The sequence below is a fragment of the Ursus americanus genome, chromosome 32 (genome assembly GCF_024610735.1).
Source record: "Ursus americanus isolate L20-20 chromosome 32, mUrsAme1.1.p, whole genome shotgun sequence".
NCBI lineage: Eukaryota > Metazoa > Chordata > Mammalia > Carnivora > Ursidae > Ursus > Ursus americanus.
Window position 1 is genome coordinate 20,395,776 of NC_142158.1, and position 24,120 is coordinate 20,419,895.

Genomic DNA, 24,120 nt, shown 5'->3' on the forward strand with positions numbered 1-24,120 from the left:
TATAGTCCCAGCCTTCATAAGTTTTCAGTAACGTTTCAGCTGAAACATAATTAATACACACGAAACAGGAAACAACAACAACAAGGTGCATAATTGAGCAATGAGCATGTTACAGGCTTTAGGAAAAGGAGAAATTAAAGTGGACTATCGTCGTTCAGTGTAGGTTTGACAGGAAAGCTTGCACCTAAAAGAATTTAGATACATGTGGGCTAAAGTGTATCCATCAGTTCCTATTGTATCTCTTGGTGCTTCAGTTTCTGTTAAAAAAAAAAATAGAGAGAGAGAGGTAACACTAGTCCTGTCTTACAGTGTAAGGGATGATTGCCAAGATCCTCGGGATGCAGGTGTTAGGACGCAGAGATACTGAAGGAAGGTTGTCATCATCTTTTTAAAAAGATTTTATTTATGTATTTATTTGAGAGAGTGAGAGTAGGGGGAGGCGCAGAGAAGGAGGGAGAGAGAGGGAGAATGAACCCCAGGCAGACTCTGTGCTGAGTGCAGAGCCCAACATGGGGCTCGATCTCAGGACCTTGAGGTCAGGACTGGAGTGGAAACCAAGAGTCTGACGCTTAACCAACTGAGCCACCCAGGCGCCCCCAGGACGTCATCATCTTAACCAAATAGAAAAGGCAAGAAAGTCAGGGATAGCATCAAAACCTGCACAACTGCCTCCTTTAGTGTAACCTGGACTGGTCCAGTAGCACAATATTGAATGTTTCCTGTGTCATGTTTCTCTAGCATTGTCTTGGCCAGAATTTAGTGTGTGTATCTCTTTTCACACATTTCTTATTATTTGGCAAACTTTGGAATCTTCAACAAGAGCAAGTTGTATTGTGCCAGGGACTATTTCAAGAGCTTTAGGGACATATCAATACACTTAATCCTCTTGAAACAATTCTATGTGGTAAGTGCTGTTCTTATCACCCTGTTTTACTGATAAAGAACCCGAAGCACAGAGAAATAGGTTGCCCAAGGTGTCACAGCCAGTGAATGGAAGCTGTGAATTTGAATCAAGATCCCATGCATTTAATGTCTAAGTTTTAAGGCAACCCCCCAGCACACCATTATGAGGCTTTGCAACTGGCCAGTATTGCGAAAGAAAGAGCCAGCAGAAAGTCCTCCTAGACAGAAGTGCTGCGAGAGATGTTGTGCAGAGGGTGTCCACAGATGGCAATGTCTCTGGTGTTGCAGGGAGGGTAAAGAAGCCACCTTTACCAACCATCTACACGCCTATTAACGATTCAAGACACAGCCTAGCACGGAGGCCATGGCTGGAGAGGATTGGGCAAAAGAGAAACAGAAGACAATGGTGGGAGGAGGGATGTGAAAGCAGGACCTCACGAATGGATTCGAAGTGAGCTAAGAGCCTGGAAAGGGTTGGAATGCTCATTGTGTTTCACTGCAATAAAATTTCCTGGCAACAAATTATCTCAGTGTCTCTTTTGCGCTGAAATGTTAGTGCAATGAGCATGGTTTTAAAATGGGTGGGCCAGCAGCACAAGCTGGGAAAGCTTTGTTTATTTAAACATCCATGACAACGAGATTTGCCCAGGGAGAGTTTGTGATCCTTGGCACGTTCACAAAGGTATGTATGGTCAGGGCATTTTTCTTCTAGCCACCCTTTATCCACTTGGCAGATGTTAATATTGTAAACACTTTGGGGGCACCTGAGTGGCTCAGTTGGTTGAGTGGCTGACTCCTGGTTTAGGCTGGGGTGATGATCTCGGGGTCCTGGAATCAAGCCCCATGTCCCGCCCTAAGCCTGGCTCAGTGCAGAGTCTGCTCCCTCCCCCTCTGCTCCTCCCCCAGCTTACCTTCTCTCTCTCTCTTTCAAATAAATCAATAAAATCTTTTACAAAAAATATTGTAAACTCTCAGGGTAGACACTCTGGAAGATGCTAGAGACGCTGGAAGTAAGTGGAGAGGTATGGCTCCTGCCCTCAAGGATCTCACACTCTGATGAGCAGTCAGCCCCATATGTGATCAATGAGAATATACCAAGTGTGACAAGAGAGGGTACACAGTGCCAAAAGGGCCAGGGCGGGGGGGGGGGGGGGGCTGACTATTTAAGAATGCTTCAGGGAGGAAGTGCCATGGCTGACTATTCCGAGAATTGGGAGTCTGCCAGATGAAAGGGGAGAACAAAGAAGGTCAATCCTGGCAGAAGGCAGAGCTGGACCGAAGCATGGAAGTCTGAGAGAGCATAATGAAGCCCCGCACTTAGAAGAGGATATTCTCCCTCCGCCTGTTGCTGCCGTTGTCTCCAGCTTAAACAGCACACAACTGTGATCTCGCATTTTGGGTTTTATGGGCCAGGAGCCCGAGCCTCCTTTAATTGGCTTCTCTGCTTCGGGGTCTCTGCTAGGACTGCAGTCAGGGTGGGTCTCATTTAAGGGCTTGACCCGGAGAAGGATCCACTTCTAGGCCCGGGTGATTGTTGGCAGGGTCCTATTCCTTGCGGGCTGGTGGACTCAAGGGCATCAGTTGCTTGCTGACTGTTGGCCAAAGGCCTTCCCGAGTTCCTCGCCCTGTGGGTCTCTCCAGCATAACAGCCTTCATCAAAGCCAGCAATGGAGAGAGTCTGCCAGCCACTTGAAGTCACAGTCTTGTGTGGTTTAAATGCGGAAGGGACACACATCATCTTGCTGGATTCCAGTGGTTAGAAACAGATGACCTGGCCAGCCCACACTCGAGGAGAGACTACACAAAGGCATATTGACTAGAAGGTGGGGACTTGGGGGCAGGGGCATCCTAGAGTCCACCTGCCCCAGACAGACAGCTCCATGTAGGCTCTAAGATGACATCCGCCAGATTCTCTTCGTTACCCCCCTTTTCCTTTTATTCCCACTTAGGGATGGTCAGTAGCAGGTCAGTGGTAGGTGGTGGGAAAGGCAGGAGATTGGTAACTTTTGGCCCAATGCCCTGTCTTGTAAAATACCCTCGCAACTGAAAAATCACAATGGAAAATTCTGGCTGTATCTACAACATTCTCCTAATTTGCTTTTCTCCCCTCCATCTTCTCAGTCACTGCAGGGAATGGGTGCACCTCTCTAGTAGCCATGAAACCAAGCCCCTTCCTGGGATGACAAGAGTACCAGATCCCAGTCTCTCATTTCCCGCCAATGGAGAATTTCTCCCTAATCTGATTACTACTGTATTATTAGACTCCATGATCATATTATCCTTTTTAGCATATAGATAGAATTTTTAGTTTTCCTAAATACTTAAAATAATTTTACCCCTTTAAACCCTATTTAAATGCTTTTTCAATGCCTGTTACTCAATATCGGTGAGATTTGTTCACCTCTGGCTCTTTCCAAAGGGCATAGCATTAAGGAGATAATAGGTTTTGACAAGTTATTAAGGAAGGGTTAAGTCCACAGACTTCGTTGTGATTCCTGGCACAGAGTTCGAGGTGATATATTTATTGTGTAACATGGGCTTTATCATAGAATCCCCCACCAGCCACCACCACCCAAGGACCTTACTATGTGCGGGCCTCGGTGACAAAGCATGGCCGGTGAGTTGCCTGAAAGAGATCAGAGGGTATCTTAGGAACAAAGTAGAATTTGTCTCTCTCTGATCACGATAACCAGAAATGGAAAAGAACACCGAACCAAAAATAGTAGCACCATTTACTCTGACAGAATAGGAAACTAGCAGCTTCTGCTTGTGAGTTTGAGGACCTCAGGCAAGCAACACCTCTGTGACTCCTTTTACTCATCTGTCAAACAGCAAGGATGATAGAGATGCAAATGTATTTCCCTAAACAGAGTCCAGAATTAGTACAATTTCGAGCCCGATTTGTACTGCTCTGAATTCTACCAAAAGAAAGGCCCGAAATAGCCAAGAAGTCCCCCAGCCAAGTGACAGGCAGAGATTGTCATGGGTTTTAATAAAATCCCGTTGACAGCCAGTATTCTGGAGCCACATTTACAATTGTCTGTTAGATGAAAGAAATACAGGATTATTGTATGCGTCATTTAGAATGCAGTTCAACGGAACATTCTCACACAGAAATGAACAATCTTGAAGAACAATCTTTAGATGCTATGTGGGAAGGTAGAAAAATCACATGCTTTTGAGTCCAAAAATACGGTTCCTAATCTCCGCTTGGCTCATGTGTGACTCTCATACCCACTACAGCTTAAGTCATTAGTTCTCGAACTTTGCACCCAGGTATCCCTACCTGCAAAAGGGAGAAAACAAGTCCCTTGCCCAGGAATTTGAGGAAGAGCCATCTCTTATAATCATAACATCCCATTTAAAATACTCTGATTAGCCTTAAAAATCTATTTAAACTTTGTGTTCTAATCACTTTTTAATACTTCCCTGGATTTTAAATAAAAATGTTCTAAATTAATTACTATCATGTAAAATTTACCTTCCAGAAACTGTGTCATGCTTATCCCTTGGCCTTGAGTAGCCCCCCGCACATTGCCATATATCTCGGGGAGGGGGGAGCAAGGAGGAACACATTCCCTGATTTTAGTTCTGGCCAAAGTGATTGTACAAATGAGAGAGTTGATATCACTGTAAACTCATGATTCTCAGCTTCAAGTGGGCATCCAACACAGCCCAAACGTCCAATGACAAATCCATCCTGGCCCCACTGTCAAGGTATGACCCTCCCTCTATAACCGTCCTTCTGAGCAAATGATCCTTTCTCACTCAAAAAAGGAAAGTGAGTCCATCAGAGAGGAACTTTCTTGTGTTCCCTCTGTACAATCCTCCCAGCTCCCCATATCTATCTCACTCTCTCCTTCCTCCTTCTTGTTATCACATACAAAGTGTCTCTCTTCTTATTAAAATGGTGTGGACCCTACTTCCTGTTGCCTTCTCAGGGACCATACTCGAGGTTATCTCCCTAATCTTCTGCATCCTTAACCTCCCCATCTTGAACGTGTTCTTCCCACTGGTACTGCAGGGAAGAAAAAATTCTTCCTCTACCCTTTAAAGTCTTCCAGTTGGACTAAGAATTTGATTTACCTGAGACAGGTTAACAGTAAAAAAAGCAAATTTTTACTACATACATATGGAGGCCCAGTATTGAAATTGAGACCTAAAGAAATGTCAAAGGCCAGCAGTTGTTGTTACACCTTTTAGACAAAGAAGATAAATTTGTAAGGAATTGACAAGATAAAGGAAACATGTTTAGGAGCTTTGTTTAATAAGGAATTCTGAGCAGAATCTGAGTTGAGGTAGTAGATTAGGAAAAAAGTAACAAGGCTTGAGCTCTGTCCACAACAGCTAGATCGTGGAAGGAGCCGAGATGCCTTCAACAGATGACTGGATTAAGAAGCTGTGGTCCATATATACAATGGAATATTACTCAGCCATCAGAAAGAACGAGTTCTCAACATTTGCAGCAACATGGACGGCACTGGAGGAGATAACGCTAAGTGAAATAAGTCAAGCAGAGAAAGACAATTATCATATGTTTTCTCTCATCTATGGAACATAAGAACTAGGAAGATCGGTAGGAGAAGAAAGGGATAAAGAAAGGGGGGTAATCAGAGGGGGGCGGGAAGCATGAGAGACTATGGACTCTGAGAAACAAACTGAGGGCTTCGGAGGGGAGGTGGTGGGGGAATGGGATAGACTGGTGATGGGTAGTAAGGAGGGCACGTTTTGCATGGTGCACTGGGTGTTATACGCAAGTAATGAATCATCGAACTTTACATCAGAAACCAGGGATGTACTGTATGGTAACTAACATAATATAATAAAAAAATATAAAACAGAAAAAAAAAAAAGTAACAAGGCTTGTTTCTACAGCTTTCTCTGCTTTAAAGTTCCCAACTCTGGTGGTAAGGATATCTTTTTACTTTTTAGTACAGGGAGGGTATCATATGGGAGGTTTATTTAGTGTTTTCAAGGGGACAGAGAAGATATCATATGGGAGATTTATTTCCTGTTTTCAAGGGGACAGAGAAGGGTCTGAGTGTCCTTCTTGCATCACTATGCCTTAATTAAGTTTTATTTGAAATGATAAATATGCCAAAGTGGCACATTTGAGGGCAGCCTGCCCTTGGCCCCTACAGTATCAAATATATTTCATCTAAAAAAAATCAGTCAAAACAAACAACCGTCCCTTGATCCCATCTCCTGTGTCAGCCAACTATTGTCTCCATATCTCCCTTCATATCCAAAGTTGTTCAGAGCTGTCCTCTCATAGAGACCCCCATTTCCTCACCTCTCCCTTACTTTTAAGATTACTTTTGGGGCACCTGAGTGGCTCAGTCAGTTAAGCATTTGACTTTGGCTCAGGTCATGATCTCAGGGTCCTGGGATCAAGTCCCCGCATGGGGGGGTGTCCCTGCTCAGTGGGGAGTCTGCTTGTCCCTCTCCCTCTGCCCCACCCCCACACATGCTTTCTCCTCTCTCTCAGCTAAATTAATAAAATCTTTAAAAAAAGAATATTTTTACATTTTTAATTAAAATAATACATGTACATAGGTTTAAAAATTCAAATATTAGCAAGTATATTAAGAACATAATCTTTGGCACTGCTCTCTATACCCAAGACTGCTGAGAAAGGGCAAATATTTTCCATCCTTTTTGCTTTTTCTTTGGATATTGAGATTCATATTTCTAAATAATATTCTCAAACTTTGTCTAACTGGACCCAACACAGAATTTTCTGCACGCTGAATATTTGGCTCAATGTTCCAGGTGTGAGAGACACCCATGTAGTTCAACCACTTTCATTCTGGCTGCGATGTGTAACATTCTGTTCAATAAATATACCACAAGTTTATATACCATTTCTTTTGAGATTGGTCATCTGAACTGTTTCTGGGTTTTTACTCTTACAGACAGCGTTACCATGCACATTCTTACACACATCTCTGGGTGTGTGGGCAAGATTTTCTCCACATTCCTAAATATGGAACAGGAGGATCATGGGATATGCAACTTAGTTATTTATATTCCCTATGAAGCCGAGTTCTTAATATCAATGAACATTAAAGTAGTCAAATTTATAAGTCGTACCTTTTATGATTTGTGCTTTTTTTGTGTATTGTTCCAGAAGTTGTTTCTTATTCTAAAATCATAAAAATGCTTTTCCACATTCTGTTCTCAAAGTTTGTAGTTTCCTCTTTCACATTTAAGTCCCTAAACCATCTATGGTTCATTCTGGATATCGTGTGCCCATTTCTTCTTCAGATACTCTGATCTGGCTTCCATTTCCATCACTTAACTGACAAGCACTCTAGGGAAGATAACCAATGGCTTCCTCATTGCTTGATCCAATTCTCTCCATGTCTTATCTTACTTCATGATCACTCAGTAACGTTTGACCCAGTGGATTACTCCCTCCTTGAAAGATCCTCTTGTCTTGGCTTCCATAATACCACATTCTCCTCATTTTTCTCGAACGTATCTGGCAGCTCCTGCACAATCACTTTTGCATGCATCCATTTCCTTCCTGACCTCTACATGTTGGCATCCTCCCAGGACCGGTTCCTGGCCTTTGTCTCTTTCTTTTTTTTCTTTTTTCGAAACATATTTCTGTAAGATTCTAGGACAAAAATGTGAACTATTCTTAACAGAAGTAGTAACAGTAAGATGGGAAGGCAGCAGAGGCCTTTAGACCCTGCAGCAACACAAATAACAAAGTCTTGATAACGGCCCAAGAGAAGAGAAAGAAAAACAAGTTCTAAGAATGCACACGATATTTCACAAGGAGTCCTAGAAAAAAGATGGAGCGTTATTCATTGGAATTTTCCCCCATTGTTCTCTCTCATTAAAACTGTCCCTGTTTTGTCTCCCTCTCAGACTGTTTGAATTGTAGATTCTGATGTCCTTTGAACTTTGTTCTTTGATAAAAGTTGGGCAAAAAACACATGCCACACACCACTGTGGACCTGAGATGTGAGACTCCTGATAGTTCTGGAGAGAGTGTCCTGCCCGACGCCGAAAAGGGAAGACAACTGTTCAAACTGACCAGGGGACAAAACATTTCCATGGTTAGTCATTAATATTTACCAAGAGGCATCAATGAACTGCAAGATTCTTAGAGTCAAGGAATATTTCGAAAGATCCTGTTTCCCATTCCCATCAGGTTGACAGGGCCGAAGGACACGGCTCCCAGGATTGGTGTCCATCAGGACACTTCACCAACATGGTTTCTGGAAAAAAGACAGTTTTTCTGAATGTTTGTCCTCAAATGATAGGGCTTTTGACTAGGTTAAAAGTAAACATACGACAAATTAGGGAGAATATGGTGAAGTTTCGTTTTCTTCACTCTAGATTTCCCTCTCTGACTTTTTTCTTCCTTCTTGCAAATGTCAAACTATAAATCTAGGCATTTATGATTCAGACTTCTCTTTGATTTGAACACTTTTATAAAGGGGATAGTTTTTTTAAATTTAAATTCAATTAATTAACATTTAATGTAGTATTAGTTTCAGAAGTAGAGGTCAGTGATTCATCAATCTTATATAACACCCAGTGCTCGTTACATCACATGCCCTCCTTAATGTCCATCCCCCAGTTATCCCATCCCCCCTCCTCTCCCCTCCAGCAGCCCTCCAGCAACCCTCAGTTTGTTTCTTATGATTAAGAGTCTCTTATGGTTTATCTCCCTCTCCGATTTCGTCTTGTTCTATTTTTTCCTCTCTTCCCTTATAATCCCCTGTTTCTTAAATTTCACATATCAGTGAGATCATATGATAATTGTCTTTCTCTGATTGACTTATTTCACTTAGCATAATACCCTCTAGTTCCATCCACGTTGTTGCAAATGGCAAGATTTCGGGTTTTTTTTTTTGATGGCTGAGTAGTATTCCATTGTATATACCACATTTTCTTTATCCATTCATCTGTCAGTGGACATCGGGTCTCTTTCCATAGTTTGACTATTGTGGACATTGCTGCTATAAACATTGGGGTGCAGGTGCCCCTTCCCATCACTACATTTGTATATTTGGGGTAAATATCCAAAGGTGCAATTGCTAGGTCATAGGGTAGCTCTATTTTTAACATTTTGAGGAACCTCCATACTGTTTTCCAGAGTGGCTGCACCAGCTTGCATTCCCACCCACAGTGTAAGAAGGTTCCCCTTTCTCTGCATCCTTGCCAGCACCTGTTGTTTCTGACTTGTTAATTTCAGCCATTCTGACTGGTGTGAGGTGGTATCTCATTGTGGCTTTGATTTGTATTTCCCTGTTGCCGAGTGATGTTGAGCACTTTTTCATGTGTCTGTCGGCCATTTGTATGGCTTCTTTGGAGAAATGTCTGTTCATGACTTCTGCCCATTTCTTGGCTGGATCATTTGTTCTTTGGGTGTTGAGTTTGATAAGTTCTTTATAGATTTTGGATACTAGCCCTTTATCTGATAAGACATTTGCAAATATCTTCTCCCATTTTGTTGGTTGTCTTTTGGTTTTGTGGACTGTTTCCTTTGCTGTGCAAAAGTTTTTTATCTTGATGACGTCCCGAGAGTTCATTTTTGCCTTTGTTTCCCTTGCCTTTGTCTCTTTCTATCCTGTTTTTCTATGTGGTCTCATCTATTCTTGGGGCTTTATGCTAATGATCCCTAAATTGAATCCCTAGTCTACATCTTCCTCCTGAGCTCCAGCCTTATCCCCATTTGGATATCTCCCTGACATTCCAAATTTTCATGCCTAAAACTGAACATTTGGTCTTCTGTTCCTCATCCTGCCTTCCCTAATTCAATAAATGTCACCTATCTACCCTGTCATACGCCAACGCTCTAGGGGGTCATTATCGATCCCTCCGGGGGGGGGGTGTGGATGTCTGACATCCAAGACAGCAACAGCTTTTACTGAGTCTCACTCAGAATACATCTGGAATCTATTTACTTCTCTCCAATATCACTATTACACATTCATTGTTTGTCACCTGATGACTATAATGGCCCCTTAATAATTTTCTCTGCTCTAACTCTCATTCTTTTCATTTTTTTCCTCCAAATGGAAGCCAGACTAATCTTACAAAATTGTAATTGCATCCATGTCAATCCTCTGTACAAAACCTTTCAACACTTATTCCTTTAGGATGAAATCCCAAACCCTGGACATGGCCTACCACGCACTTGGCATGAAATGGCCCCAGCCTCTTTCTATAATCCGATATACCCTAGAGTCAGCCTGGAATACTCTTCTCCAGGTTTTTTGTTTGTTTGTTTCTTCCCTGGAACCTCAGGTTAAGTGTCAGTTTAGGACATCTCCTCCCATTATATGATTTCCCACAAACTTAACTTTCCTTTATATCATCTAATACAGTTCGTGATTAGAGGTTTGTTTGAACATCAACTCATTATCTGTATCCCCACCAGACCCTGAATTCCTGGGAGCAGGGATCATGTCTGTATTATTATAGTTGGTGTTATTATTTCCCCCAGTACAGCCCAGGCCAACCACAGTGCCTTGCCTTTATTAGGAACCCAATAAGCCCATGTTAAATGCTGAGGCACATGGAGGAGATTATCATCCTCCTAGAAACAGGATCAGAGCCCAGGGATCCTGAGTCACATCTACAGGGAACCTCACTGAGAAGGCTGCGTGGTCTTGTGGGGTTCCCAGTAAATATGACTCAGGATCTCTGGGCTCTGATCCTGTTTCTAGGAGGATGATGTTGGGGGATTCACTCTTCATGTCTCTGGGACTCATTTTCGTTACCTGGAAGCTTCCCTGCTCTTGTCCATTACAACAGTCCCTCCCCACCCCATGACTCCCATCACAATCCCTTTTAAGGCTACAATTTCCTTCTAAGGGGGAAGGTAGCAGAGGGGAATGAAAGTTCTCCCCACAAAGCCTGCCCAACTATACAGGCTGCAAAGGCTGATTATTATTTTTGCTTTGGCAGAAATGTCATTAGTATATCAGTACTTAATTGTATCAGAGACCATGAGTAGCACATAATCCACCCACCTAAGGTCATTCTTATAGATGATTTGAACACAGTAACGGCAGCCGATTACTCTTCCAGCATGGCTGTGGTGTTATTGCCCCCTGGTGGTGATGTTAATTACACAGCCCTGCATGTTTGAAGACACTGGTGTTTAAGAGGGGTCCACAGTTTTCCTGGAGATGGTGGCATTGACTCCTCTCCAAGTTAAACTCGAGACAAAAGCATCAGAGTATGTTCTGGATAAAAACCTCTCTGTTGGGGCGCCTGGGTGGCACAGCGGTTAAGCGTCTGCCTTCGGCTCAGGGCGTGATCCCAGCGTTATGCGATCGAGCCCCACATCAGGCTCCTCCGCTACGAGCCTGCTTCTTCCTCTCCCACTCCCCCTGCTTGTGTTCCTTCTCTCGCTGACTGTCTTTATCTCTGTCAAATAAATAAATAAAATCTTAAAAAAAAAAAAAACCTCTCTGTTGACTCCACCTGCACCTCTTCTTTAAGGGCTACCAATCTACTCCTTTTGCTCCCCTTCACCTAGAAGACATTTTGTCCCCTCTTAGGGAGACAACCACCAGAGCCGTGAAGCCATTTGGTCTCAAAGAACAATTAGTTGGGGGCCCCCATTTTAGAGAACATTTGTGCAATATTCAGTCTGATAGAAGCTAGCTCTTCCATGGGACTTAGACATTCAGGAACAAAAATTTTTCAAATGTATAAAACAATAGCACTGCTAACAATCAGATATGAAGTTACATGTATTAACTGCATATAATAATTACATGCTAAGGCAATGTCACCTGTATACGTTTTCCTGTCTCCACGCATTTTCACTCTCCAAATCAGAAACTTACTCATGAAACACCATTCAAGGGCTCTCAACTATACAGCCTTGTTCTAACCTTTAAGACAAAGTAGGGGAGAGGTACGTATGGGGAACAATGTTTCTAATTGATAGAAAATGCTTTGGCAGAATTGAAATATGTGTGTGTGTGTGTGTGTGTGTGTGTGTGTGTGTGTACACACTAGTCTTTGCTGTATGTTTTTTCCAACAGAGAGAGCATTTCCCAAAAGCTGAAGATGACTGCATTTATCTTTAATGGAAACAATTCAAGAAGAAATGACAAGCTGTTCAAAAAGCAGAACTAGCAGTAGAAACACAGATTCTCCTGATATCTGCCTTCCCATTTTTTCCTCCATTGCACTGGATTTAGAATCAGACAGCTCTGGGTCTGAATCTCATCTCCTGCCTTCCTCGCCATGTGGCTTATGGCAAGTTACTCAAGACTTCTAAACTTCAGGATCTTCTCTTTATCTACAGGACGGGGATTATAGTAACTACCTCCTATGCGTGTTGTGAAGATCTAATGTGATATTTTATGTAAAATACTGTGCAACATGTCAGGCTTAAGCATTCAAGAAATGATAGCTGTTATTGTTACTCTAATTATTCTTAAGGTTATTCAAAACCTTCTGCGTGGTCTGGAGGAAGAAAAATAATAGAAAGCCAATCAAAACCAATTATTTGTATCCAGGAACAGTATTCAGTCACTCACAAGAGATTAGGAGTAACAAATAATATCTTTTCCTATGCTTATTCCCTTGTCTCTCGGTGGGGCAGGTCGAACTCTAAGATGGCCCCTAAAATCCCAGGACCCTGGCAGATAATCCCCATATAATCCCTCCTCTTTGATTGTGGTGGGCCCTGTGATGGGGTGTCGCAGTCATGATTGGGTTACATAATATGGCAAAGGTGAAGTCATTTGCAGATATAATGAAGGTTCCACATCAGTTGATTTTGAGTTAATCAGAAGGGAGATTGTCCTGGGTGGGCCTGACCAAATCAGGTGAGCCCTTTGAAAGAGGGTCTATAGGTCAGAGATAGAAAAAGCAGCAGACACTCTCCTGAAATGAGTTCCACAGCTGCCAGGAAATGAATTCTGCCAGTAACCACATGAGCTTGGAAGAGGATCCTGAGTTCCAAGTGAGACCCAGCCAAACCTTGTTTGCACTTGGGGGCTCCTTAACAGAAGACCTAGCTAAACCATGCACGGACTTCTGAACCATCGAGACCGTGAGATATTCAGTGTGTGTTGTTTAAAACCACTAAATTTGTGGAGATTTGTTACAGAGCTGTGGCAAACTAATACACTTCCAATTACTATTACTAGTAATTACTATTACTGATTACTCGCCCAAAATACTATCATGATACTCATCGGTATTTTAATTTCCGAAAGAACTGGGAAAAGAAACCAGATGTCAAGACTCTTTCTTTCAGCTCTTCGGTTGCTTATTTGACTCAGGGATTATTTAGAAGAATGTTATTTGGTTTCCAAATATCTGGGGACTTATCCAGAGAACATGTTATTGGTTTTACCCATATGCTCCCACTATATTTCCATTCCTCCCCTCCTGACCTTTGTGCTGTAATTGCTGTCATATGTGGAACTTTTACATACACTATAAACCCCACACTGCATTGTTTTCATTTTTGTTTAAACAATCAATGATCTCTTTAAAAAGATTTAAATAGTGATAACATCTCATCTACTTATGCATAATAGTTACCATTTTCAGTGCTTTTCATTGTTCTGTGTAGATTCATATTTCCACTGGGTGTCATTTTCCTTCTTCCTGCAGAACTTCCTGTAACATTTCTTTTTTTTTTAAAAGATTTTATTTATTTATTTGACAGAGAGAGACAGCCAGCGAGAGAGGGAACACAAGCAGGGGGAGTGGGAGAGGAAGAAGCAGGCTCATAGCAGAGGAGCCTGATGTGGGGCTCGATCCCACAATGCCGGGATTACGCCCTGAGCCGAAGGCAGACGCTTAACTGCTGTGCCACCCAGGCGCCCCAATACTTTAGCAGTTTTATGCTTCTCACGCCAGCTTCCTTGAGTATCATGGATCTGGGGGATTATAATTATCATCTAATTTGGAGTTTTTTCAGTAATTATTTTTTCAGATATCTTTCTTACCCTCCCCCCCCAACCTTCTCTTTCCTCTCCTTTGGAAACTGCAATTACACGTATTTTACGTTATGTGTTGTCTCGATGTTCTCTGTTCATTTTCCAGTCTTTTTTCTCTGTATGTTTCATTTGGAATAGTTTCTATTGCTATGTCTCCGAGTTCACTAGTCTTTTCTTCTGGAATGTCTACTTGCTCATTGCAATAGGCTGAGTGTTTTTATCCCATCCCCCACCCTCTAATTCATATAGTGAAGTCCTAATCCCCTAATAAGATCCTATTAGGAGGTGGGGCTTGGGAGGTGATTATGTCATGAGGGTGGAGCCCTCATGAATGGGAATAGTGCCCTTATAAAAAGGACCCAGAGAGCCCTCTGTCCGTCTTTCCACCATGAGAAGACATGGGGAGAAGTCTGCAGCCTTCAGGAGGGCTCTCACCAGAACCCAACCATGCTGGCTCTGTAAGCTCGGACTTCCAGTCTCCAGAGCCGTGAGAAATTCCAAACTCATCCAGCCCGTGGGGCTTTGTTACAACAGCCCGAACAGACCAGGCTAGGCATCAATCCCATTCAGTGCATTCTTTAAAGATCTCAGACATTATAGTTTCATTTCCGTAAGTTCAATTTGGGTCTTTTTAATAACTTTTGTGTTTCCACTTGCCCATCCGTAGTCTTCCCTCTAGTTCTTTGAACACACAGAATACAGCCATGCTAAGTTTTGTTGTCCTCATCTGCTAATTCTAACATCTGTGTTCATTTCAGGTCAGTGTGGGCTGACCGATTTTTCTCCTAATTGTAGATCATATTTTCCTGCTTCTTTGCATGCCTGGTAAGTTTTTTTTTTTTTTTTTTTTTTAGATGTCTAACGTTATCCATTTTGCCTTGTTGGGCCCTGGGTGGTTTTGTGTTCCCATAAATATTCATTTTGACCAGAAGCAGAAGTCGACCAGGTCCATGTTACATCAGGGAAAGGGGAAGACGGTGGGAGGCATCATTCTCCAGAATTTCACGAAGCTGTCTAGTTATAGGATAATCATGTCCTTGAAATAGCTTTCCTGGTTCTCACTCTGTTTTTTTTTTATAGAACAGACTGAGGAAAAAGGACAGGTGAGATGCCTCTTTTTTTTTTTTTCTTTTGTGGGAACTTTGAAACATTCTTTGCTTTTTTTCCCCCCTCACAGAACAGAAAATTAAAGAATTCTTAAATTGTTCCTGAATTTAATTCAACCGAAGCCAAAAGGGTAGGAGAATAACAGGTTGAGTATTTCCTTCTGGCAGTATTCAGCGATATCACATCTGCTCGGAACCATTGAGAGGACAATTTGGCTACATCATTTGTGTCCATTAAAAGTAAGATTCTCCCTGCCAGGCGAGTCTCGCTGCTAATACCACTGCAAATACCCATCTCGCGGTTGCCTGTTCAGCACTTAGCTGGTAAATACTCAGTCTAATTTCATAGTCAGTTGAGATGAATTCTAGAGGGGGACAGGAATAAGCTCATTGGGAAGGTTCTAGGGCTGCCCACTCTGGAGAGTTGTTCAGTCACTCCTTTTGAGTCTTCACACACTGCCCTGAAAGGGACTGATGGTGCTATTAGCTACAGAGCCTGTCAGGGGAGAAGAATGTTCCCTGCTTTGGTGCCTGCCGGAACATATCACTGTCTGAACATCATGGGTGCCCCCTGGCTGCTAACACCACCTGTTTGCAAAGTAAAACACATTTGGGGGGGTGGGGAAATGGAGGCCTTTTGCCCTGAAATACAATATTATTCTCCTCCACTGAGTGCCAGGGAAACTCTACTAAGAGAAGAAGAAATAGCAAGATCCAGGCAGGCAGGGTGGACTTAGAAGGATTGGGGCCACCCACATCCTGGGACTGTCACTTGGTAAATTATCTCCCGTTCCGATCCTCAAGCACATCCTACGATGAGTGGAAGAAAACTACATGACCGCTTCGAGAACAAGATTTGGATGGTACTACTCGGGGGTCCCAGCCAGTGTGAAGAGCAATGGTGCTGACACTAGGTACCTCTCTGACCTCGTCCCTCCGTTCTCCTGTCTCCTCTGCAGCCACAGCAGCCCCCACGCTCTCCTTCACACGTCCCAAGCATGCTCCAGTACAGAGCATTTGTGTTTACTCTTCCCTCTCCACCCACCTCCATCCCTAAGCATCCTGTCTGCTCTACCCTTCCCATTGCTTTCTCTTTCTTTCCAAGTACTTTCTGGTGTTTTGTTTTGTTTTGTTTTGTTTTGTTCTGCATAGCCCTCTCCAACCTCCTATGGTAAATATCTACTTATCTGTTTGTTCTATTGTCCCTCCATAAGCTCCATAAAGGCAGGGGCTGTGTTTGGCTCTCTCCCATACCCCTACCGCGTGGGACAACGCCCAGTGCCCAATAAATATTCGTCGAATGAATAAATAAGCAAGCGTGTAGAACGAATGGCAGGCTGAGTGGTGTGTGTGGAAAATAAGACCATTGGCTTGACTAGACCAAAGGAACAAATGATGTTTGGTCACAAATGAAAAGCTAATACATCTGGGGCCCCTGGGTGGTGCAGTCGATCGAGCGGCCCACTCTGGCTTTCGGCTCAGGTCATGATCTCAGGGTCCTGGGATCGAGCCCCAAGTCGGGCTCCCTGCTCAGCGGGGAGTCTGCTGGAGATTCTCTCTCTCCCACCCCCTCGCCCTTCCTGCTTGAGCTCTCTCTCTCAAATAAATAAATAAAACCTTTTTATTTTTTAACGTAATACATCAGGTAATCGGAGATACTACAGGGTCTGTAGGCATAGCTGGGTAGCAACCTATTTATAAAAATGGGGCAAACGACCTAAAAATCGCCCCCAAGAAAGAATTAGAAACAAGAGGCCCTGGAAGGACAGAGCATCAACCACAGATCTGGGCAGCGTCCTGCAGCAGGCTGATGCAGGCTCCACGGAGAAGGGACCCACACGGTTAGCCGGTAGTAATACCCGAAAGCATGGTGGCCCCTTCTGTGACTGTAATCGAAAGCCATGAGCAGCCGCTCAGGACGGTTTGCAAAACTGAGCTAGAGTCTGGCCTTAGCACATTCCCCTTCCGCGCTGGCATTTCTAACACGGACTTTCTAAAGAATGCACATTTTCTCATTTTAAGTGCACAGCATCTGCCCGAATCCTCTCTTCATGTCGCGGGGGTCACCGTGAGGATTCCACCCGCAACACACAGCCCAAAGGTGGGCCTGATGCGGATGTTACCATGGGCCAACGGTGGGCCCTGCAGCGCACCTGACCCTTAGTTGGTCCCCAATCCATGGCCCAATGGAATTGAGCCATTTCTGGAAGCAATGATGCAGGTGCCCCCCGGAACGTGGATGAGACCCAACCAGGCCAGGGAAGGTGAGGCTCGGAGTCTCTCTTTCCCAGGGGAGGCTGGCCCAGAGCATACTCTGTGCTTCGTCTGTCTGAGAAAGTTGTGCCTTTATCAACAACAATCTCAATCTGTGTGTGTGTGTGTGTGTGTGTGTGTGTCTCCCTCCCTCCCCCATCCCTAACCCCCGACAGCCTGTGCTTATGCCTGAGTTTCAAATCTGCACAGAGAAGGAGAGAGATTCAGAGTAGCCTCCCCGTAAGGGTTCTCCTGGCGAGACGCAACAGACTTCTTGGGGAAAAGAACTATAATTTCACTCCAAGTAATTCCCACCCCAAGGCCCTCGCTGCACCTTGTTCTATAAGAGAACAGAAAACAGGCAGCTTGCTGTAGCTACGATAACTGCAGAGCCTGGTCAAAGCAAGACAGAGGGCAGGAAGGTGAAGCCCGGAATCATGGGGTTCACGGGCACCCCATCTGTCCGTGCTCGGAAGGGGCTTCTCCACAAGAAAGGGCGTTGGTGACATCCACTGCGAAGAGACCAGGCTCAAGGCAGGCTGGTGGTAGGTGACACGCGATACTTGCACTCTTTTCTTAATTGTTCTAGAGCTTTTGGGGCCTGACACAAGAGGCAAAGGACGATTGAACGGTCCTCGCTGGTGGAAGGAGATGCAATCAAACTCGTGGTTAAAAAAAAAAAAAAAATCAAAACATTAAATCTTGTTTAAAAGCCAGATTATTCAACAAAAAATTGTTTTCTTCCCTTGCAGTGATGTTAATTTGATAAATTGTGGACTTCCAGTCAGAATTTAGAATTTTATCAGGAACTTCATGCCTATGGGGATTCTCCGTATGTACACCTAATAAATTTTGTTTTCTCCTATTAAAAAAAAAAGAATTTAAAGTTTTATCTTCTTTACAATAAAAAATAGGCCGACCCTAAATGTCAAAATATAGCCTCGGTCATCTTAGCTGACATATACTGTGTAATCCCTGAGGGTCAATGAGGCATTTTCTATGCCTTTTTTTTTTCATAATTATTTTTCCCCATCACCCTAGGACATAGGTACTATGGCTATCTCTTATTTTAAAGATGAGTAAACTGAGGGAGCCTGGGTGGCTCAGTCGGTTAATTGTCTGCCTTTGGCTCAGGTCATGATCCTGGAATCCTGGGATCGAGCCCCACGTAGGGCTCCCTGCTCAGCGGGGAGCCTGCTTCTCCCTTTCCCTCTGCCTGCTATTCCCCCTGCTTGTTCTCTCTCTCTCAAATAATCAGTAAAATATTTAAAACATAAAAAAATACAGAGGCGTGAGAGACTATGGACTCTGGGAAACAAACTGAGGGCTTCAGAGGGGAGGGGGTGGGGGAATGGGATAGGCTGGTGATGGGTAGTAAGGAGGGCACATATTGCATGGTGCACTGGGTGTTATACGCAACTAATGAATCATCGAACTTTACATCGGAAACCGGGGATGTACTGTATGGTGACTAACATAATATAATAAAAAAACATTAAAATTAAAAAAAAATACAGAGGCATAAACTGAGACTCAAGAAGGTGAAATAATCTCCTGAAGGTCAAAGGTTGGTGTCCCTCCAACGCCCGGGGTTCTTCCTGCTCTCCTTGCAGTGGGACACGCCTGCCTGCGCTCGTGAACCACCCAAGATTCCAGAAAATACACCCTCCTCGGAGATTCTGACCCAGTAGGAGTGCCGGAGTTGCTGGCAATCTGTGTTAGAAGACGGAGGGCCCGGCCCCCAGAAATCAAAAAACTTCCTGGAGGGATGTCCAACCAGCCCAGAGTGCTACCGGGGTCAGAATCGAGCCAGCTGGCCCAGCATTCTTTCCACCACATTCCAGTGGAGAAAAAAAAAATCCAAGTCTCTTTGGGAGCTTTGTCTCCCACCCCCCACCCCCCCCCCACCAACCCCCCCCCCCCCCCCCCCGTCATTCAGTTCTTCCAGCAGCCCAGCTCCCCCGCCACGTCCAACAATACATTCAAGGCCGGCTCGATAAAAATCACACCAGCATTCGAGAAGTCCCAGGGCTTTGGGCCCATGTACTGCCAAAATTAGAAGTAGCGAAAATCATTTAAATATTACTTTTCTTTAATCGTGAGCATATCGGTGTGTGAAAATTGCCATGTGTAAGCTCGCGAGTTGTTACAGCTTTCTCAAAAGCAAGTTGCCTTTCCAGCTGCCGTTCAGCGAGAATTGTTTCTCCTTTTACACATCCCCATTAAGCTCGCAGCCCAGAATGAGACCCATATAATATACCTAAATGGGGTCCAGAACTGGTTCTTAAGGTGGGTGTAAATGGAAGTCTTTTAATTCTATGAGATGGTTACCGCTAAATTTACGGCCACGCTGCCTGTTCTCTGAGCCGTTACCCTGAGATGGGTGTTTTCTCTCCGTATTTACCCAGTTGGTGTTGAATGAGCAAACATCAAGATGGTTGGCTTAATGCCAAAGTTCGGCAAACAATTCTTGCCCCGTGTGAGGGCTGACTTCTTGATTTCTGGATGTTCTCTGCAAGAAGCTGTCCTAGCAAGTCCTTGGAACCGAGGCCTCAGATGCACCTGACCTCTGCGTTTTGAAGCGACTCCATGAATTCCTGGCTGGTGTTGCGCAAGCATTTGGACACAGATCCCCAAAGATCTTGGTTAGGCGATGGCGTCGTTGCGTCTTTTTTGTGACAATGTTCCGGTACAATGGTTTCTCCTTTACCAGCGGTAGTTCATAGACAGATTCGGGAGGTTTCTAAATGTGCTTGTACACTGTGCGGAGGCAATCTGCCAACGACGCAAACTTCCGGGGCCCCTCACGTCTCAGTGACACCATGTGTGTGAACAAAGGAGAGGACTGTTTTCCAGATATACAGTGTTTGGGTTGAAGTGTCTGACAAAGGGACATGAAGAACCGGAACGAGATGGGGTTTTTTAATTAGGTCTTTAAATTCAAGAAGACACTCAAAATGCCACTTGTTTCTGACAATCTGGTGCTCTCCTTCCTTTTTCCAGAAGCTACAGTGTTCCCTGCACTCCCTCCCAGGATGCAAAACAGCCTTTCAACAGAGCGAGGTGGTGTTCCCCACTCCAGAACCTTCCTGTGAACACGGTGCTTGGGCAAAGCCCGAGGGTGGGAGTGGGGGGAGGTGGTTAGCAGCTGAATGAAGCCACTTAAAAAAATGGTTTACAGGCCTGGGAGTTCAGCAAGTGAACGAGATCAATTCCCCCCGGGTGGCATCTATTCCCCAAGAGGTTTTTGCCCTTCTGGAAGCCGTACAAATTCTTCCAGGCCTTTAGGGTCCCACATAGTTATTTAATACCCTTGTGGGAACTGCTTTATCATTCTAAATCATAGATCAGCCAACATTTTCCGTAAAGGCTAGATAATAAATATTCTCAGTTCTACAGGCCCTGTGGTCTCGGTCACAGCTACTGAACTCTGCCCCCAGGGCACAAAAGCAGCCCTAGATAATATGTAAACAAAAAGATTGCTCCAGTAAAACTTTATTTATGGACACTGAAATTTGAGCTTCATGTAATTGTCCCAAATGACTAATTAATGGTCTTCGTTTTTTCAATTTTTTTTCACTATTTTTTTTCAACTGTTTAAAAATGTAAAAACCTTTCTTAGCTCACATGTCAGATAAGGACAGGCAGTGGGCGGGATTTGGCCCGTGGACCCTTAGTTTTCCGATCTGTGCTTTAAGCCAATAATTGACTAACAAAATAGAAATAAAGTAGAAATACCAACACAGCCATCAGCTTCCCTCTCTCAGTTACTCCTTAGGAAGCACTCAAGATGTCAGCCATTACTGTGGCGATCAGTCATTTGGGACATCATTTGGGACATGTTTGGGAATGAAGGTCAGCACAGAATCGTTCTATTCATTGCCAGTGGAAACCCCTCAGCTGCATGGCACAGAGCCCGCCCTCCTACACTAACACCCTCACCCCTACAGGGAGACACCTATCGCTGCCCTCTGGTTTCCCCACCACCCCTGGAAGGACAGCTATCTCAGAACAGACAGAAGAGGAAAACCTAACTCCAGAGCTTGAGTGACAGCAAGTCAGGATTGTCTTTTCTTCCTTGCCATGACCCAGTTACTCACAAAGACCCATCCTGTACCGGAGAGGAGGGATAAGAAGCTGTCATTTTATGGGGCGCCTGGGTGGCTCAGTCGTTAAGTGTCTGCCTTCAGCTCCGGGCATGATCTCAGGGTCCTGGGGTCGAGCCCCACATCAGGCTCCTCCACTGGGAGCCTGCTTCTCCCTCTCCCACTCCCCCTGCTTGTGTTCCCTCTCTCGCTGGCTGTCTCTCTCTGTCAAATAAATAATCTTAAAAAAAAAAAAAAAGAAGAAGAAGAAGAAGCTGTCATTTTATGCCCAAAGGTACTTTCTAGATGGAAGTAAAATGAAGTATGGACCTCATGTTCATTCTCGCCTACCCCTTTCCTCCTCAATTCTTTCTCCTTCCTTCCGTCTTTCCTTTCTGTCTTTTGAAATAATGATGTAATATTCAGATGTGTTCTATTCCCTTCCTACCCCACATGCGAGGCTCTACCAACATACCCCTGAAAGGTTGGTAGAAATGTGATCTTTGGGCCCCACTCCAAACCTACTCGATGGGAATCTGCATTTTCATGATGTCTCCGGGGAGCACACGTTACAATTTGAGAGGCACCAGTCCTTAAAATATCCTCATCATTCCAGAGAAAAAAGAGCTCAGATCAAAACCCAGGCTTAAATTCTGTAGGGAAGTGCAGAGTTGACCTTCTCAAGATTATTCAAAACTGAAGAGAAGCACCAAAGTCATCAAATTTTAAAATGGGCAAGAGAGGGGCGACTGCCTGGCTCAGTCTGTGGAGCAGGTGGCCCTTGACCTCAGGGTGGTGAGTTCAAGCCCTGCCTTGGACATAGAGCTTACTTAAAAAAAAAAAAAAAAGGGCAAACAATGGCCCTGGTTTGGTGAAAATCAAAGGTTTTTTCACACTGGCAGCCTTCAAAGCGGAAACAAGTTATCTAAGACCGGAGCACAATCAGTAAGGGCCCACAGCACAGAGCCTTAGTACAACACTTCACTGTGAAGGGGGAAGGAGAAATGACACACGCATTCCACGGCTGGGGGTGGGGGTGACTGCAGAAGTCAGAGAAGGGTAAACAGAGCTATGCTTTGGTGTTCTGAATATAAGAGAAAAGGCTGCAGTGTACCAGTAAATGTTTAATAACCAGCTCCGGGGGTGGGGGTGGGAAAGAGAAAGCCCCGATTGTCACCTTCTATGGATTTCATGGTGTCGGTCTTCCCACTTTGGCTGATTTCAAACTACCAATGTGATGTCCCTGGAGGTAGAGTTGGAAAGACATCCACAGGAGTGCACCGTGCAGACACCATAAACATTAACAAACTCAAAAGCATAACAATAGTAAATTATAATAAAATAATTAGGAACTGATGAGTCATATCTATTATTTTTATTTTTAATGTAACTAATTTAATTGTAAGCTTACATAACTTAATTTTTAATAATGACTGCTTTTAACAAGTAGGTCCGAATATTCCTGACAATCGGCTCTCCTGAGGCAGGACAAGCAGACTCTAGCACATTGCTAGAAGAAGGGCATTTTCACAACTTTGGAAGTTATAGGATGCTTCTAGAAATTCCTGCACAACACATTTGGCTTCCACCCCATTTATTCACGCTGATGTCCTAGCAAATCTCTGTTCACAGATTGCCTTAAAAGAAAAAGAAGGAAGAAACCTCCCACAGTTCATCCCGCACACTTTCATTAAACTTTCTCAAGAATATTTCATTGGTGTCATTTGTGTCAGATTATTATAGTCTGAGAATTTTTCAGTTCCCCGTTGGAATATTTCATGTGACTTATTACAACCACGAGTTAATACTTTCAGATACGTTCCCCAAACACCATCTGAGCCTTGTTTCAACTTCATTCACAAATCCTTCAAGCTCCTTGCTCAATAACTATAATGCTTAGACTTGAGTTTTATCCCTTCTTCGCTCTCGTCTCAATTTTCGTGAAAGGAAAATTGACAGGCAACACCATCCAAGCAGTAAGGAGAGGCAGTGAAATGAACTTAAATGCTATAATGTAAATAATCAGCTTCTTCTAACACAGGTGGCCAGTGATTTCCCTGGAAGGATCCAGGGTTTTCACATTTCCAAGAATCCTAACTAGAATCTTCCTAGTGTTGTGGATTCAGGAACCCCCTGAGTCAGGCCACCTGGTTCTTCATTTCAGATCCCTCACTAACAAGCCTCCCCACCCCAATCTGAATCACTCAGCCTCTGAGCCTAGGTTTACAGCCTGTAAAATAAGGGGTTGGTAGGTGATGTTGAAGATCCCTTTCACCTTTTTTTTTTAACTCTTGCAAATAAAAATTAATTAAAAATAGGACAAAAAGAAAAAAAAAATCCAGGAAAGAACTTGTTGCTTAGTTGAGTGATCTTTCTGGTCTGCCTTCTCTGATGGATGACATCATTTTTATTTAATTCTCTGAGAAAAATATGCCTAGCCAGGCACTTTCCTTACCATGTGAAGGCTCATAAAATGGGGTCTCCATAAAAATCATCTGCATGACCCATTTCTCGGCAGCCGAGCTGTTATGATCCTAATACCTGGTTTTCTTCATTGTGTGGGTTTCTGTTTGCGTGACCGTGACCGTCCTCCCCAGCTCTGCCTGTGACCCTGCCGTCGGGGGCTGTCGGTCTGTCTCCACTGCCGGCCTCAGCTCCGCAGCTGCTTGCCGATAGCACTCGCCGCCGCCTTCCGCGAGGTCCCCAGGGTCCGGGACGGGGGAGGGTCCCACAGGGCCTTAGAAAGGAAAAAATAAGAGGTCTCCGCAGGATCCCTTCGACTCGGCTACTTTAAAAACTAGCTCAGCCTGGGCAGCGGGCTCCTCCCACCCT